Genomic DNA, 14,958 nt, shown 5'->3' on the forward strand with positions numbered 1-14,958 from the left:
AGCTGTCTTAATCTCCCTCATAAGTAAATTCCTCAGCCCCTTAATCACCCCCGCTACTCTTCTCTGAATCCTTTCCAATGTGTTGACATCTTTCTGGCACAATGGTGCCCGCAGCCATATGCCTTTGGCACCCGCTCCCCTTGGCCTCCCACCAGAAATGGAAGTTGGCCGATGTCAGAACAGAGAGTAAGACATTTATTTGATTTAGCTTTTGATTATGTTCACTTCTTAAGATGACGGTTGATTACTAGTGATGGGATTGGCCAGGCGTTGAGATTCAGAGCACGTCGGAGATGGAGGGAGTTTATGTGTGAAGAGCAATAGCATGTAACTTGTGTTTCTCCCAGGAGTAGTCACTTTCCAAAACAGATGAAATCAGGAGCTTTGGGAAATGGTCATATTTTAGATTAGCATCCCAAAGATTGTTTCTATTTCTATAGCCTGAATTTCAAAATTGAATTTAACCTTCTATAATTCTAGAATTTTGAAGTTAGAGAACCTTAAGATTTCCATAGGGAAGATGCTGCTGTCATAGCTGAATCATCTATGGCAGAGGCTTTGAACATAGAAAGTTTACCCATCAATTCTGGGTTAGAAATTCTTTACTCAGTGTGATAGGAGCTGTGAGGCATTCAAAGGTGAGAACAAAATCAATTTATGTGTATTTAAAAACCTCTTTCCAGATCCACATCACAATGCTAGTTGTATGGCCTTCATTTTAGGGAATATTTTTCATTTTTATTAGTCTTTGACAATGTTTATATGTTTGTGGAATTAGACTTACATTTTTTGAACCTAGAAAACATGATTTCTCTAATGATAAATCAAGTGGTATTCTAAGATCTTTGAGAAGAAAAATATGTTTATAAGTAAGTTTTGCAAGAGAGTATCAGTAACTAACTTGTTTAAAATTTAAGAAACCTCTGACAAAGGTTTTTTGTTCATCCAACCAATACCCACTGAGGGCTCACAGTGTCCTTGACACTGTTTTAGACACTGGGGCCACAACACACATATGACATAGTTCTGACTTCAGGAATCAAATACTATAAAAGTAACTAAGGATAAATGGATGCAAGAGGAATAAGGAGGGTGAAATTTCGTGTCATGGGAAGACAAACACGAGTCGTTTTCTTCTTAGATTCAGGACAAAAACACCTCCTTGACTCCCAGATATCTCGTTAATGGCGTTCAGTGGCATGAGCCTCAGATATGAAGGCTTGCGCATTACCTAGACCAGTATCAGATATACATGTTTCCTTAATATAATATGGCATAATTATCACAATTGGCAAGCCAAATCCTGTTTCTGAAAGTGATACCAAGAGACCATATTGCATTTGCTCAAGTGGGCTATATTAATCTTTCCAATGTACAAGGCAGATGTTTAGTCTAGGATGAAAGAAAGTAAGAAAAAAGAACTTGCTATTAGTGACAAACTTGTGTCAAATCCAGCTGGAAGTGATGGAGAGCAGGCAGATGGGCATTCCCATGATAGGCAACATGGAGAGATCTTTCAGCGGTCATTAGAAAAAATGAATCTGAGGTTTAAGCTATAGAAGGAAATACATGACGTAGTTAGATGCTACTGCCCCCTTTTCCTCTCAGAATAGAAGATAGACATGCAAAAGTCAGAAGGAAACCTGCAGCAAACTTCTCAGAGAGTAGCCTCTTGGGCTGTTGGACTGTAACTTCAGTATTCTGTACCCTAGCAGAGGGGGCCCTTAACTGCCCTGGGAGTTTGGTTTTACTTTCTCTTGCAAAGAGCTATGTCTTGTGTTCCCAAGTTTTGGATTTTTCTATGGATGTGGAAGACCCCCTGAGGTCCACCAGGAGCTCAGCATTACCTTTTTTTCTGGGAAATAGGTCCAGTCTGACTCAATTCTTCTTTGCTTGGGCTGACTCCTTAGCATCTAACTATCAGCCTATCAGAATGTAGGGTATGTCTTCACTGAAGATACAGAGTGCTCACAGAAGAAAATTATGGTACAAGAAGAACGCAGGTTGAAAATCTAGTTAGTTTAGACTCTTCCTCAGTCTTCTTCAAGGAAGATGTTTCAAGATTTAGACTTTGGGAGAGTGGATAAGCTTTGTGTACTCCCTTCACTCCTGAAATGGCTATCCTTTCTTAATTTATTGACCAACTCATATGAATGACCTCACCAGCTAGCTAGCCCCGGGGTCAGAAGCAAGTCCATCCTCCCCGACCTCTCTCCATCAGAAAAAACCTCACACCTTCCACAGGAGCATGTATGTATCCACTTTAAACAAAACAGTAGAATGTGGTGCTATATAGTGGAGTTTTGTAGTGATACTACAAAGTATAGTGTTCAAGTCTCACTCTAATACTTGCTGGCTGGCGGCCCCAGTGTCCCCATTGGAAATTGAGAGAATACTATTATCTTAATGAAGATAACGCTGTTTACTCAATAAGGTTAAAGTGGGACTTAAACAAGGTTATCAATGCAGAGCAGTCAGCACAGAGCCTGATCAGCCCTCAATAGATCATATTTATATTATTGCAAACAGTTCCCTGCTATTCATTGCTCTAGTTAGATTCTAGGAAAAAAAAAAAGGAGAATAGGAACATGGCTCCTTAGATTTTAGTTCACAGTCAGATATATGGACCTGTTTTCCTTATAGGATGACCTGTTAGCCAATCATGGCACCCAAACATTACATTCTCTTCAGTATTCTTAGAGAAATGAATTCATTTGTTATCATCCTCTGCCCTGGTCTTAAAGGAACAATTAATAGCTTGCTTCTGCACTCTTTTGCTCTAGCAGAGATGTGAATGAACAACATCAACAAAAAAAATCCCAAGCAAGCAAAAGATCAAACACACCATCAGAACACTGCTTCCACACTGAATGGTCTTTCCCTACCTCCAAGCTATGGCCCCGCCTCTCATCAACTCCTTATTACTAAGGGTATCCTTAGGATAAAAGAGGAAGTAAGGAGATGGCACATGCTAGGTAACTGGGTTTGCATTTCCTACTTTGCCAGATTTTCTAGTCTTGCAGTCTTCTCTTTATGGCCTTCACTTCATGAATCACTAATAGATGTATTCACCAAACTTGTACCCTTGCTTAATTTTGGGGTTATGCTTCTGCAACCTCCTACATGAGCCACTCTCTTTTTATATGAGCAATTAAACTTCGGAGTTCCCCCCTGGGAATGATACTTTCTCATCCACAGAGCCAACCTAGGTTTCTTGGACCTATTCCAAGGATGTGGCTCCATTTCCAATCTAGGTCTTCTCTTTAGCTGAGCCTTTTTCTACCCTCGAGTGATCCACAATGGCTGAGGGTGTTGATAACATAGAACTGGGTAGGGAATATAAAGGGCACTGATAGTGGTGAATTAGGCACAGAGTAACCCTGAGAACTTTTGCTAACTTTACTGTTGCATCTGCCAGCTGTGGTTCTTTCTGAAGTGCATCTAATAAATATAGGTAATGACAAATATTTTTTTAAAGTTCTGTGATGCTAGTATCTATCAAAGAGGGCATGATATGACTGAATGAAAGGGAAATCTATGCATTTGTATTTTTCAGGGTAAGCTTTGAGTCATTTGATGGATAAAGTCACATTAAAATTTCACTATTCCCTCATCCCTTCCACCTTCATAGAACTCCCGATTATATTAATTGAAACTGAAAAATAGCTACAAATTTATAAGTTCTCCATATGTGCAGAGCATTTGACAGTTTATGAATTGCTTTCATTCACTATACCTTATTTGAACCACAAAATAAATCCCTGTGTGAGGGTTTTAATGTCCCCATTTTTCAGATGAAGACAGTTTCAAATTGTTTTTTGTGATTTACCCAACATCATTCAGAAATGGAACTGTGACTCCATCCCTTGTTGCTGATTATATATCTCCTGCTTACAGTAGGTTTTTAACTAGGCATGTTGAAAACAGAGTTTTCTTTTAATTAAGAAGTGGAATCAATTAAAAGAATATTAATTAGTGAGACAGGCTCTTCTTTCTCATATGTCAGTGCCACAGTTTTTATTTACAATCAGCTGGTTTCTTCTGTCTTATTATAAACCTGTGGGGTTGTTGAATACTCTCATTAATATCTCATCTAAGTGCAATGATGTGTAAATATTCAACTTAAAAAAATATCCCCTTACCTGACTTTAAATCAATAGCAATGCTGTCTCACTTCTTCATTATTTCCCAAGCGTCCAAATTCCCTCTTTATTTTTCTAGTTAAAAACCAATTTAAAAAACATTTCAGTAACTCTGCCATTATAGAATTCTTGTTGTAATAAAATTAATAATTTAAACTTGTTGGCATCAAATGCTGGAAGTTCTCAGAGCACCTTAATGAAAATAGAAAATGATAAAATTGCATCATGCCCTGATTACTACCCCTGAGCAAGACTGGGCAAACTTGCCAAATGACTGCCAAAAGAATGATCCAAATTAAAACTACAAACAACAATCACATAGGAAAAGCACTATCTTTACCCAGAAGAGTAATGGGTTTCAAGTCTCTAGCTATAGATGATGGATTCAAGGGAAGGAGAAACATCATCCAGGATGCTAAGACTTTCTGCTGTCAAAATGTTGGTCCTTTTCTGAGCCCTGGAAAATACCCAATCTGGTCTCTTCAAATTTGTTGCTAAGAAAATGATACACTGGGTGGTAAAATGACTTTCTTAAGGTCCCACAGATAGTTTAACAGGGCTTCACGGGTGTCCAAACTACCTGATATCATGCCCAGCCATTTCTCACTGTTTTGTGCTACCCCTTAGTCTGTTTTCAGCAAACTGAGGAGCCACTAATGTTAGACTGCTAGAAGTAACTGACTTTAAGCCACTAATATGTAAAGTAGTAAAGGGGGAAGGTTAGAGAAAACTGGGCCAGGCCTGGGGTCAGGCAAACAAGGGACGTGAGGCATTTACCTTAGGTCCAAATTTTAAAGAGCATTTCAAAATTCAATAATTAAGATTAATATTCTAATGCAATACTTTTTTGAAAATCAAAATTAATGTAAAACAACCCTTCTGTGTGAATTTCACATTCCCTTAATCTATATCTGAGAAATAGTGCCTCACTAACATCTCTCACCTCGCTTACCTCACCCTGATATTGGTCCTGGGAACGACTCTTTTCCCCTTCGTGGCCTGAAGTTCATCTGCCCAAATGCCAATGCTTTACTGTTGAGACCAATGCTTTACTGTTGAGACCAATGCTTTTACTCTTGAAATTTTACAGGATAAGCCTTCTACTCTTTTCAAGGATCAGAAATACAGGGAATGGTGAGGGTACTCAGTGTGTGTGTTGGTTTTAAACTATGTCCAAAAATGTTTTAACATTTTTCTTTTCAAAAGATGGAAACTGTCTCTCTCTCCTTGAGTATGGTCTGTACTTAGTGACTAGCCTCTACTGACTAGGGTGTGGCAGAAGTAACCATGTGCGATTTCTGAGCTAAGACCCTAGAATGTATGGAGCTTCCTCCTTTCTCTCTTGGATCACCGGCTCAGTGGAAGCCCAGCTGCTTTGTTATGAGGGCACCCAGGCCAACCATGCAGCGGTTCACGTGAATAGTATCTGAGGCCTTCTGCCAACAGCCGTGTAAATGAGCCACTGTAGAAGCAAATTCACTTAAAATCCATGTTACACTATTATTTTTATTACTTAGCAGGATCATTAAAATTTCTGAATTTTGTCCCTATTAGTTTGTTTAATTATTTTGTATCCTCTGCTTAATTACATAAAGAATAATAGTTAAATTGTCCTGTTCAATAATGCTTCCTTTTTCAGGATTACTTTCCCTAAAGTTTCCATATTCTTTTTTAAAAGATTTTATTTATTTCTAGATAGAGTGAAAGGAAGGGAGAAACAGAGAGAGAGAAAAACATTGGTGTGCTAGGGATACATCGATCACTTGCCTCTCACCTGCCCCCAACTGGGGACCTGGCCCGCAACCCAGGCATGTGCCCTGACTGGGAACAGAACTGGCAACCTTTTGGTTCTCAGGCCAATGCTCAATCCACTGAGCCACACCAGCCAGGACTAGATTCCATATTCTTTATATGATGAGCAGATCACTTTTTTAAAAAATTAGGTATAATTTACTCACAGCGAAGTGTAGGAAGTTGCAGTGTGTGGTTAGATGAGATTTGACAAAAAAATAGATCTGTGTAACCTTCAGCATATGAAGATAAAAATAACATTTACATCACACTGGAAAATTCCTTCCTGCCTCTTCTCAATCAATACCACACCACAACTTAATCCTGAAGCTAGTGCTGTTCTGATTTTTTTCAACATCAAGCAATATACCTATTTAATAACTTCATAGAAATGAAAACATATAGTGCACACTTTTTTACATTTGGCTTATTTTGGTCCTCATATTTTTGAGATTCATCTACATAATTGTATATATTGATCATCTTAATGCCCAATTAGTATTTTATTGAGCACTACATTATGTTTACCTATACATTCCTGTCTTGATGGACATATAGGTTGTTTCCAGTTTGATGATATGAGTGAAACAGCTGTGTGTCTGTTGCCACCATTCTCTGGTGGCGATATATTTCTCTTTCACTGTGGTATGTGTAACTACAAGTGGAACTGATAGGACAGGGCAAACGCAAGTTTGCCTTTGTGAGAAAACTGCCCAACACTGTGCCAAAGGAACTGTGGTGTTTCTACTTCAACCTCCAACCACAGGGGTTCCGGCTGCTCTGTATCACAGGAAACTTTGAAAGATTTTTTTAAGGTCTAAAATGTGATTTTAAAATAATGTATACCAGCAGTTTGGGGAAACTAAGAGAAGGAGAAACCCAGTTATGGCTTTTGAGAGGCTACTCACTTTATTGAGAAAATTATGTTTGTAATTTAAAGCCACTGGAGAGGGAAAAAATCTTTGAAAAATAATCGGTGAATTGTGCTCTATAAATGAGATTATTATAAAGAAACACTTTTCCTATTGCTCTGAAAATCTCCATAAAAGTTGACATATAGTACTTTTTCTTGGAAACTCAAGGAGAAGACCACAAGTAAAATTTTCTATTGACTCTATTAGTCATATATTTTTAAATGTATTTTATAATTGTGTAATATTTGGAGGGTGAAGAGAAGACAGATGGTAGAGATTTGAAGAACACAGGACTACAAAATTTAATATATTCTATGAAATTCCATGAAACAAGTGAGTCAATCAAGTCCTCTAGCTCCTTGTATTATATATTCCGTTTATATATTCAGGAAACTAAGTTAAATATATTTATTGTTCTCCTGCTCTGTCCTTTATAAAATATGCAGGGTTTTCACAAGAAAAAGAGATAGCCTAGCCTTTATTTTTATGTCAGTAGACATTTGACACCTGTTATTGCTTCTGTTTTTCAAGCTACAATATCTTGCCTACTTTCATGTTTGGATAACTGCAATATTGTGGTATAAAACAATGTGATGCTTAGGGAATGCTTTATTATTGGAGGAAATTCTCACTTTAAAAAATGGAAGTGGCTGCTGTTCTTATAATACTCAAAGAATACTTAGCTTCTTTATAACTTAGAAAATGTAAGTTATCTGTCTCCAGATGGTTTCTCTTTTTCTTTTATTAAAAACAAACAAACAAACAAACAAACTGTGGGGTTGAAAAACAATGACCTGACTGTTTATGGGGAAACTGGCTTTACATGAATACTTCAATTATTGAGTACTGAAAGGTTAAAATACTACATCTATTTTTATTGGCACTTGCAATATTAGACACTGACTAATGTGTTAAAACAAGACAAGGGGGGGAGTTGAAAATAAATACAGAAAGTGACAGAGATGTTGTAGCTGCAAAAGTTTGCAAGAGATCCATGTTCATAAGCTGTGTTGATTGAGTAGAAGAAATGAGCAAAATCAATAATGAGAATGATGGAGATTAGATTAAACAAATTGGGATATTCACTTGGTTTAGCAAAATGTGTCGAGATAAAGAGGTGGGAACAACTATATCCATCTTTGAAGTAGGTATATGAGAAATGTGCGTGATCACAGGACCCACTAATAAAGTGGGGCAAGCAGGAGGCAGGCCTGGGAAGTGCCATGCTGCTTTAACTTTGATTTCTAGAGGCAGAGAAACACACCAAAGCTGGGCATGTCACAATTCCCAAAGCAGTTGTTGTCTGAAACTGGGAAATTAAAAATAATTGGAGGGGAAGGAGGGGCAAATACCAACCCAGTTACCATCACATAACCATTTTAACGCAGGTACAAGAGAAGACAGACCACACAGGCTTGCTGCAATAACAGAGATAAAAAGGCAAACTTTTTGAACACAGAAGTTTAACCACTGAACTTATTTATGCCCTTGCACTTTCAAATATATCACAATTTTGGAAAGCAGCTCTATGTTTTATGGGCCTCATTTCTGGAGAAACCACACACAGTAAAAGCAAAATAAACTAGAGTGCATATTGGGAGGAAGAGATGTAAATGGTAACAGTGCGGTGTAGGGTTAATTTCAAATAAATGTCTCCTCAAAGGAAAGTTCATGGCCTGGGATCGGAAAAGGAGTTGACATGGTGACTTGAGTGTACCTATGCAGCAATACATGTTTCCCTTGGATCTTTCCCTCTCCCACAGTAAGTAGGTGTCCTTTGCCGAAAGCGTTATTATACCTAACCAGCAAAACTGGTATGAACTGAGAGGGGAAAAAAATCATGGGTTCTGTAAGTGCTCTGTGAAGGCTGATGAGTGATTTGAGGAAACCCGGCATTTTCTAGTCCATTCAGCAGCATCTTCTGGGAGGGCCACAGACTGACTGATAGCGGGTGGTAGCACAGGCACAGTGGGCCAGCCCCCGTCCTTGGCTCAAGACTCTGTTTGACTCAGAAGTAAAATTATACCAGACAAGTAATGCTCCCTATTAATCCACATTTAGAACATAAACCTAAATAACTTGGTTCTGCCAGAAAAATACAGTTTAACTAACATTTATCTATAAAGAGCACACAGAAACTCAAAATCCAAGACTTTTTAAGTCTATATTCATTTTTTTTAAATTTTACTTAACTGTGGTAAGAACATGATATGAGATCTATCATCTAAACAATATTCTGAGAGTATAATAATACATTATGGTTCCTTATAAGTACAATGTTATACAGTAGATATCTAAGGTTTATTTATCTTGTTTAAACAAAATTTTTTTCCAACTAATTAGTAACTCCTCGTTTTGCCCTCTTCCTCAAGCTCATGACATTTCCAGTCTTTGATTCTATGAATTTGACTATTTTAGGCCACTCATACAAGTGGAAGCATGAAGTATTTGTCTTTCTGTGACTGGCTTACTTCACTTCAGATTTCATCCATGTTGTCACATATTGCAAAAATGTCCCTTTTAAGGCCGAATATCATTCCATTGTGTGTATACTGCACATTTTGTTTATCCATTCATCTGGCGGCAGACACTTTAGGCTGTTTTCACAGCCTGGCTATGGGTACATTGCTGCAGTGAGCGTGGGAGCATGGATATCTCGTCCAGGTCCTGATCCAGTTTCTTTGGATACATACACAGAAGTGAGATCGCTGGATCATATGGCTCTTCTATTTTTAATTTTTTTGAGGAAACTCCATACTGTTTTTCATAGAGGCCGCAGCACTTTTCATTTTCACCAACAGTGGGCAAGGGTTCCAATTTCTCCACATCCTTGCCAACACTTGTCTCCTTTTTAAATCACATCAATCCTGAAGAGTGTGAGGGGATAACTCATCGTGGTTTTGATTTTAATTTCACTGATGATTAGTGACACTGATTGTTTTTTTCCTGAATCTGTGGGTCATTTGTATGTCTCCTTTGGAGAAATATCTGTTCATATCCTTAGGACATTTTAAACATTTGTATTTTAGGTTTTGTTTTGCTTTTACTATTACATTGTAGAAGTTCCTTGTATAGTTTGGAGATTTGCCCCTTATCTCTGTGAATTGCAGATATATTCTCACATTCCTTAGGTTGCCTTTGAACTCACTCTATTGATTCCCTTTTAGTTTGATGTAGTTCTCCTTGTTTATACTGTGTGTGCTTTGGGTGTCATATCCATGAAATCATTACCGAGAACAGTGTTATAAAGCATTTCCATTACGTTTTCTTGTACAAGTTTTATAATTTCATGTCTTATATTTAAGTCTTTAATCCATTTTCAGTTATTTTTTGCTTATGGTGTAAGATAATGATCCAATTTTTTTTTTCCTTTTCATGTGGGTATCTCGTCTTCCCAATGTCATTTGTTAAAGAGACTTTTAAATGCTCTTTTTGCTCATGGTGACAGGGAGGAAGAGAGAATAAATTTTCAGTAGGCATAAGGTTTTCAAGTAACTGAATCAGGCTATGTAGTGAGGGTCTTAGGCAGGACGAGGATTGCTTCGAGGCCCTCCGCGACTTGTGATGGCAGGTACAGGCTGTCACTGAGTCCCAGGGAACTCTTTCTGAGCCATTCACCAAGATCCGGAACCTTTCTGTCTGCAGGAGTACTTGACCTATATTCCTTTACATGACATGTTTACATATGGAAGTTTACCTACTGGCTGAAAGAGGTCAAGAGAAATGGAGTTGGAGGAGATGTGATAGTATCTGCCCTTTGTTTAGCCTCTGGGCTTGGAGATGGTAACAAGATATGGAGAGAAACGGTGGTAGAAGATGATGAAGCTTGAGGGATCCTCAGCTTTGCAATGCACTGGAAGAGTCCTGAACTGGGAGGAACACAGCAGCAACAGGTCAGTAGCCAGGGCTAATCCCAGGTACCCGTCACCCTCAGAGGAGGAGGGCCAATTCTGGAACATACTTAAGATTCCCTCGAGGTCCTGAGAAATACTTGAGAAGAGGGAAAGAGAACCATGTTGAGGTTCCAGTTATACAGATGGGGGATCATCAGAGCAGAAGCATTTGTCAGTTCATAATCAGCCATTTCTTGCAATGAGCCAAAGCTATGTGAACAGTGTGTTCTCAAATAAATTGTGAATAGTTTTGGTGTCATTTGTAAATATCATAGAACTCAAACAAGAAGTAGAGATCTGGATTTTAGACACAAATAGTAGCTTCTGGCGCAACTCTGGGCCAGTCATATCAATTCTCCAGACATTGTTTTTCGTATCTACCAAATAGCCAGTTAAAACAGTGAAATTAAGCTCCACTTACTTTTACATTCACCCAGGTTTCATTTTCTCAATTCAATATACATGTGCAAAAGCCACCACATTCAGCTAATTTTTCCTAGTGATTAGTTCCTTCTGTAACACTTTACTCATGTCATACATCATACTGACACTCACTGACACATGTATTTTTGAAAATACACTGAGGTCAGCCACACACTGCTGGCCACTGTTCCTCTAGGGTTTTAAGGTATAGAATCACTTTGGATCCCATTTGAAACAGTTGCTTAGAAGTGAGGTGGCAGGTATCACACCCTCCTCATCCAGCAGATGCAGTTTTTACTTTGGGAACAGAAAGGGTCCTACCCCCCCTTACTAATACTCTTGTGTCATCCAGACTCCTGGAAACTCTGAAACCAGCTTACGGTTCTCGCAGAACCTCAAGGTGTTAGCTGCATTGTCATGGACCAGATATACGATAAGGTTTCATTTAACATAGATATTTATGTTACACATATTCAGAATAATTGTTTCCACTGGAGCGTTGATAGATCAACCAACAGCAATTTAATGAGAATATCGTCTGTCCTTGTAAGGGATATTCCCTCTCTGCTGCAAAGGTGGGATTGGTGTGCTGTGTATCGGTCTTGTCAGAGGAGATGTTCTGTCACTGATTAAAGAGCTGTATGTCCTCTCTAGTCACAAAAACATTTCATGGGGTAACCTTGTTTCTGTCTTAATGGATTCAGGCAATGTAATGAGAGCTACCAAAGTGGACACGAAGAAACCCTTTGAGAGACAGAACATGTCACTTCTCACTTCCTCACTAATGGCAGTCCCTTCTGGGCCGAGCAAGCCCTTCTTGACAGAGCCGGAAGAGTCATTTAAAATGCACCTGTGTTCCCTCCTCCCTTCAAATGCAGCAGAAAGGCTCTGAAGAGAGATACTTCTCCTTTGTTAGAAACACCAAATGCAACCTACAGGTGTCTTAGTTTCATCAGAACTGTTTAATGATATATTATCAAAGAGAAAAATAGTGCTTCCTTTAAAAATGTACAACGCGTACTCTACCTTCTCAAAGTGTATTTCAATCTCTGAGTTCCCTCAAACCCAAGGCTTAGGGGATTTGCATGACATCTTCATATCTGTGTTACCAGATAGGGGACCTTGCCCTGAGTGGGTCTTCCTTGGTCCAGGGTTTTCCTAGGGCCAGTGGGTTCTTGACTTCATGTAGGAAAGATTTCACAATGCCAGTCCAGGTGACGATGAGGATACATTCATTAAAGCTGGGGCAGTAAAACAAGGAAGGGCTTAGCATAGATGAAGTAATAGGAAAACCTAGGCTGGGCTGCCTTAGCTCATCCGGAAGTCCGAGAAAATGTGGTTTGGGGGGCAGGTTCATGGGATTAGCCTGAGACAAGCTGCTGCTGCCCATTGCTCACTCATTGCAAGTCTTGGGGTCCCTTAGAGTTTAGAAGATACACCCCTGAGGGTTGGGGGGAAAGGGGAGAAAGAACAGAGAAAAGGAAATGGTGCAGGCAGCTCCCTAGAGGGAGAGCCTGTGCACTGGGTTCTTTGTCTTGAGGCTTTTCTCTCTCTCTTGCAGGTGGAAATCTTAGGGGAGGTCTCAGGGGAGGGTTTCAGCAGAATGTTCATCAATTTTCCAGGTGTGCTCTTTCAGGGTCCTAGTCTTTTCTGATTGGTCAGCGCCAGGGCAAGGGGTAGTTAGTCATTACAGTTGGTCTCGGCATTGCCCACCTGGTTTTGCTGCTTTTCTGGGCCTGGAGCTGAACTGCAACTGAGGCCTAGATGTTGTCTTTAGGGAGGTGACCTTTTTGTACCTGGCTGTAAATTGCTCAGGCAGTTTGTTCAGCTGTCTCAGTTTTCTTATTCCACGGGCCAAGGAATTTTCTTACCTCTTTACTATCCTGTCTCATAAGATACAGAATGAATGAGTAGCTGAAGTAGGACCAGGACTAGGAGTCTCCGACTCTATCTCTCTTTTCCTCTCTCTCTCATTTGTGTGTGAGTGTGTTTGTGTGTCAATGACAATTTAATACCTGCCATGATCAAGCTGCGATGCACGCAAGACAAATAACTTTACTATTCAGGGAGAGTCAGAAAAAGAAGGACTGAGTTACTGAGAGTGCAGTTTTATTCTACGTCTTTTGCCAATTTGAAGAAGCAACTAATTTATAAACTATATGGTAAGCACATTGAACTGTTCTAGGATTTTTCTCATGCTTCATGAAAACAGATATCATAACTGGGAAACCAACTGTAAAATTAAAAGAACTAGATGTTTCTAATAAAGACCATCATTTTAGGAAAATAAATTTGTTTCTTGGAGGCTGTTCTCAAATGTATGCTTGAGGTGCCCACAAGAAAACTAATTCAACCGAGAAACAAATTGATCTTGCTTCACTGGTTTATATGAACAGAGTAAAACACATACCAACAAGTTATATCACTTAATAATTTCTTGTTACCTATAATGAATCAATGACAAGATCACCTTGACTTACTATGTTTTGAAATCCTGTGTACAAAAGTAGCCTAGAATTTCAGTTCATTGACCAAAGTATGGGTTTCATTAAGAACATAACATCTTCAGAGCTAATGGAATAAAGATAATCATGATTTGTGTAGTAACTTTATCCATCATATTTGGGGATTTTCTGTCTTGGGCATTTTATTTTTGTTAATATATTAGTAACATTAGTGTGGAGAGGAAATAATGATGCACAGTTTGATACTGCAGTTGTTGTCTGGAAATGTGTTATTTTATTCTTTGAATGCATTCTATTGCATCTTACAGAAAAAAAAAGGGAGCTCATCTTTGCAAAATCAATCTCGCAGCATTGAATTCTTCATGATTATGGTTTCAAAAGTTGCATGCAACTTCTTATTAAAAGGGTGAGGGATGGGAATTTGGAAATTCTATTCTCCATTCTTCCAATTTGCAAAGCTAGCATTCAGTGCATTTCTGTCACTTAATTTGGGGCCATCATAGGAGACAATGGAGTGAAGGTGGAAAATCTGCCCGTTAAGGGTCCCTTTCAAGTTCTATTTCCTCTGTGCTGCAGCAGAGCACAGCACACCTCCTTGAACTGTGGTCCTGAGAGGGGGATGTGAATTTCAAACACTGAATGGAGTGGTGGGAGGGGCATAGATTATTTCTTAACATTTTAACCAATAAATATGGCATAATAAATGAGAAGTATGTGTTGAGCTAATACAGGAAAGCATTTCTAGCAGTATCATTCCAGACTCCACAATTGGGAACTCACAGTGATTTGGAGCTTACATTTTAATGTTCTAATAGCAAAAGGTATAATGAGCATATCAATAATAAAAGTTCAATCTAAGAAGAATGTTTAAAGAGTGAGAAATTTATTAAGCTCTCTAAGGCAACCATTTGTTACTCAGAAAACTAATAAGACATCTTAAATTTTCATTAAAATAGCTTCCTAAATGAGTTATTTAAAAAAAATAGCATGCTATTTTTGGCTACTTCTACTCTCTTTTGTCATTAAGAAATATATTTTGATTTCACTCAAATGTGGAATCTAACGAACAAACTGAACTAACAAGCAAAACAGAGGCAGACTCACAGGTGGAGAGCAGGATGGCAGAGGGGGAGAGGTGAGAAGGTGGAGGGACTGAGCAAACAGGGAAAAGGTCTCATGGACATGGACAGCCGTGTGGTGATTGCTGGGGGGGGGTGAAAGGGGACTAAATGATAATGGAAAAATACAATAAAGGTTAACTTTAAAAAATAAAAATAGAAAAGAAATATTTGGATTTCATATTCATTACAAATTCAAGTTTTACAAATTC

Source organism: Artibeus jamaicensis, unplaced genomic scaffold (genome assembly GCF_021234435.1).
Source record: "Artibeus jamaicensis isolate MK-2021 breed Jamaican fruit bat unplaced genomic scaffold, CSHL_Jam_final contig_354, whole genome shotgun sequence".
Lineage (NCBI taxonomy): Eukaryota > Metazoa > Chordata > Mammalia > Chiroptera > Phyllostomidae > Artibeus > Artibeus jamaicensis.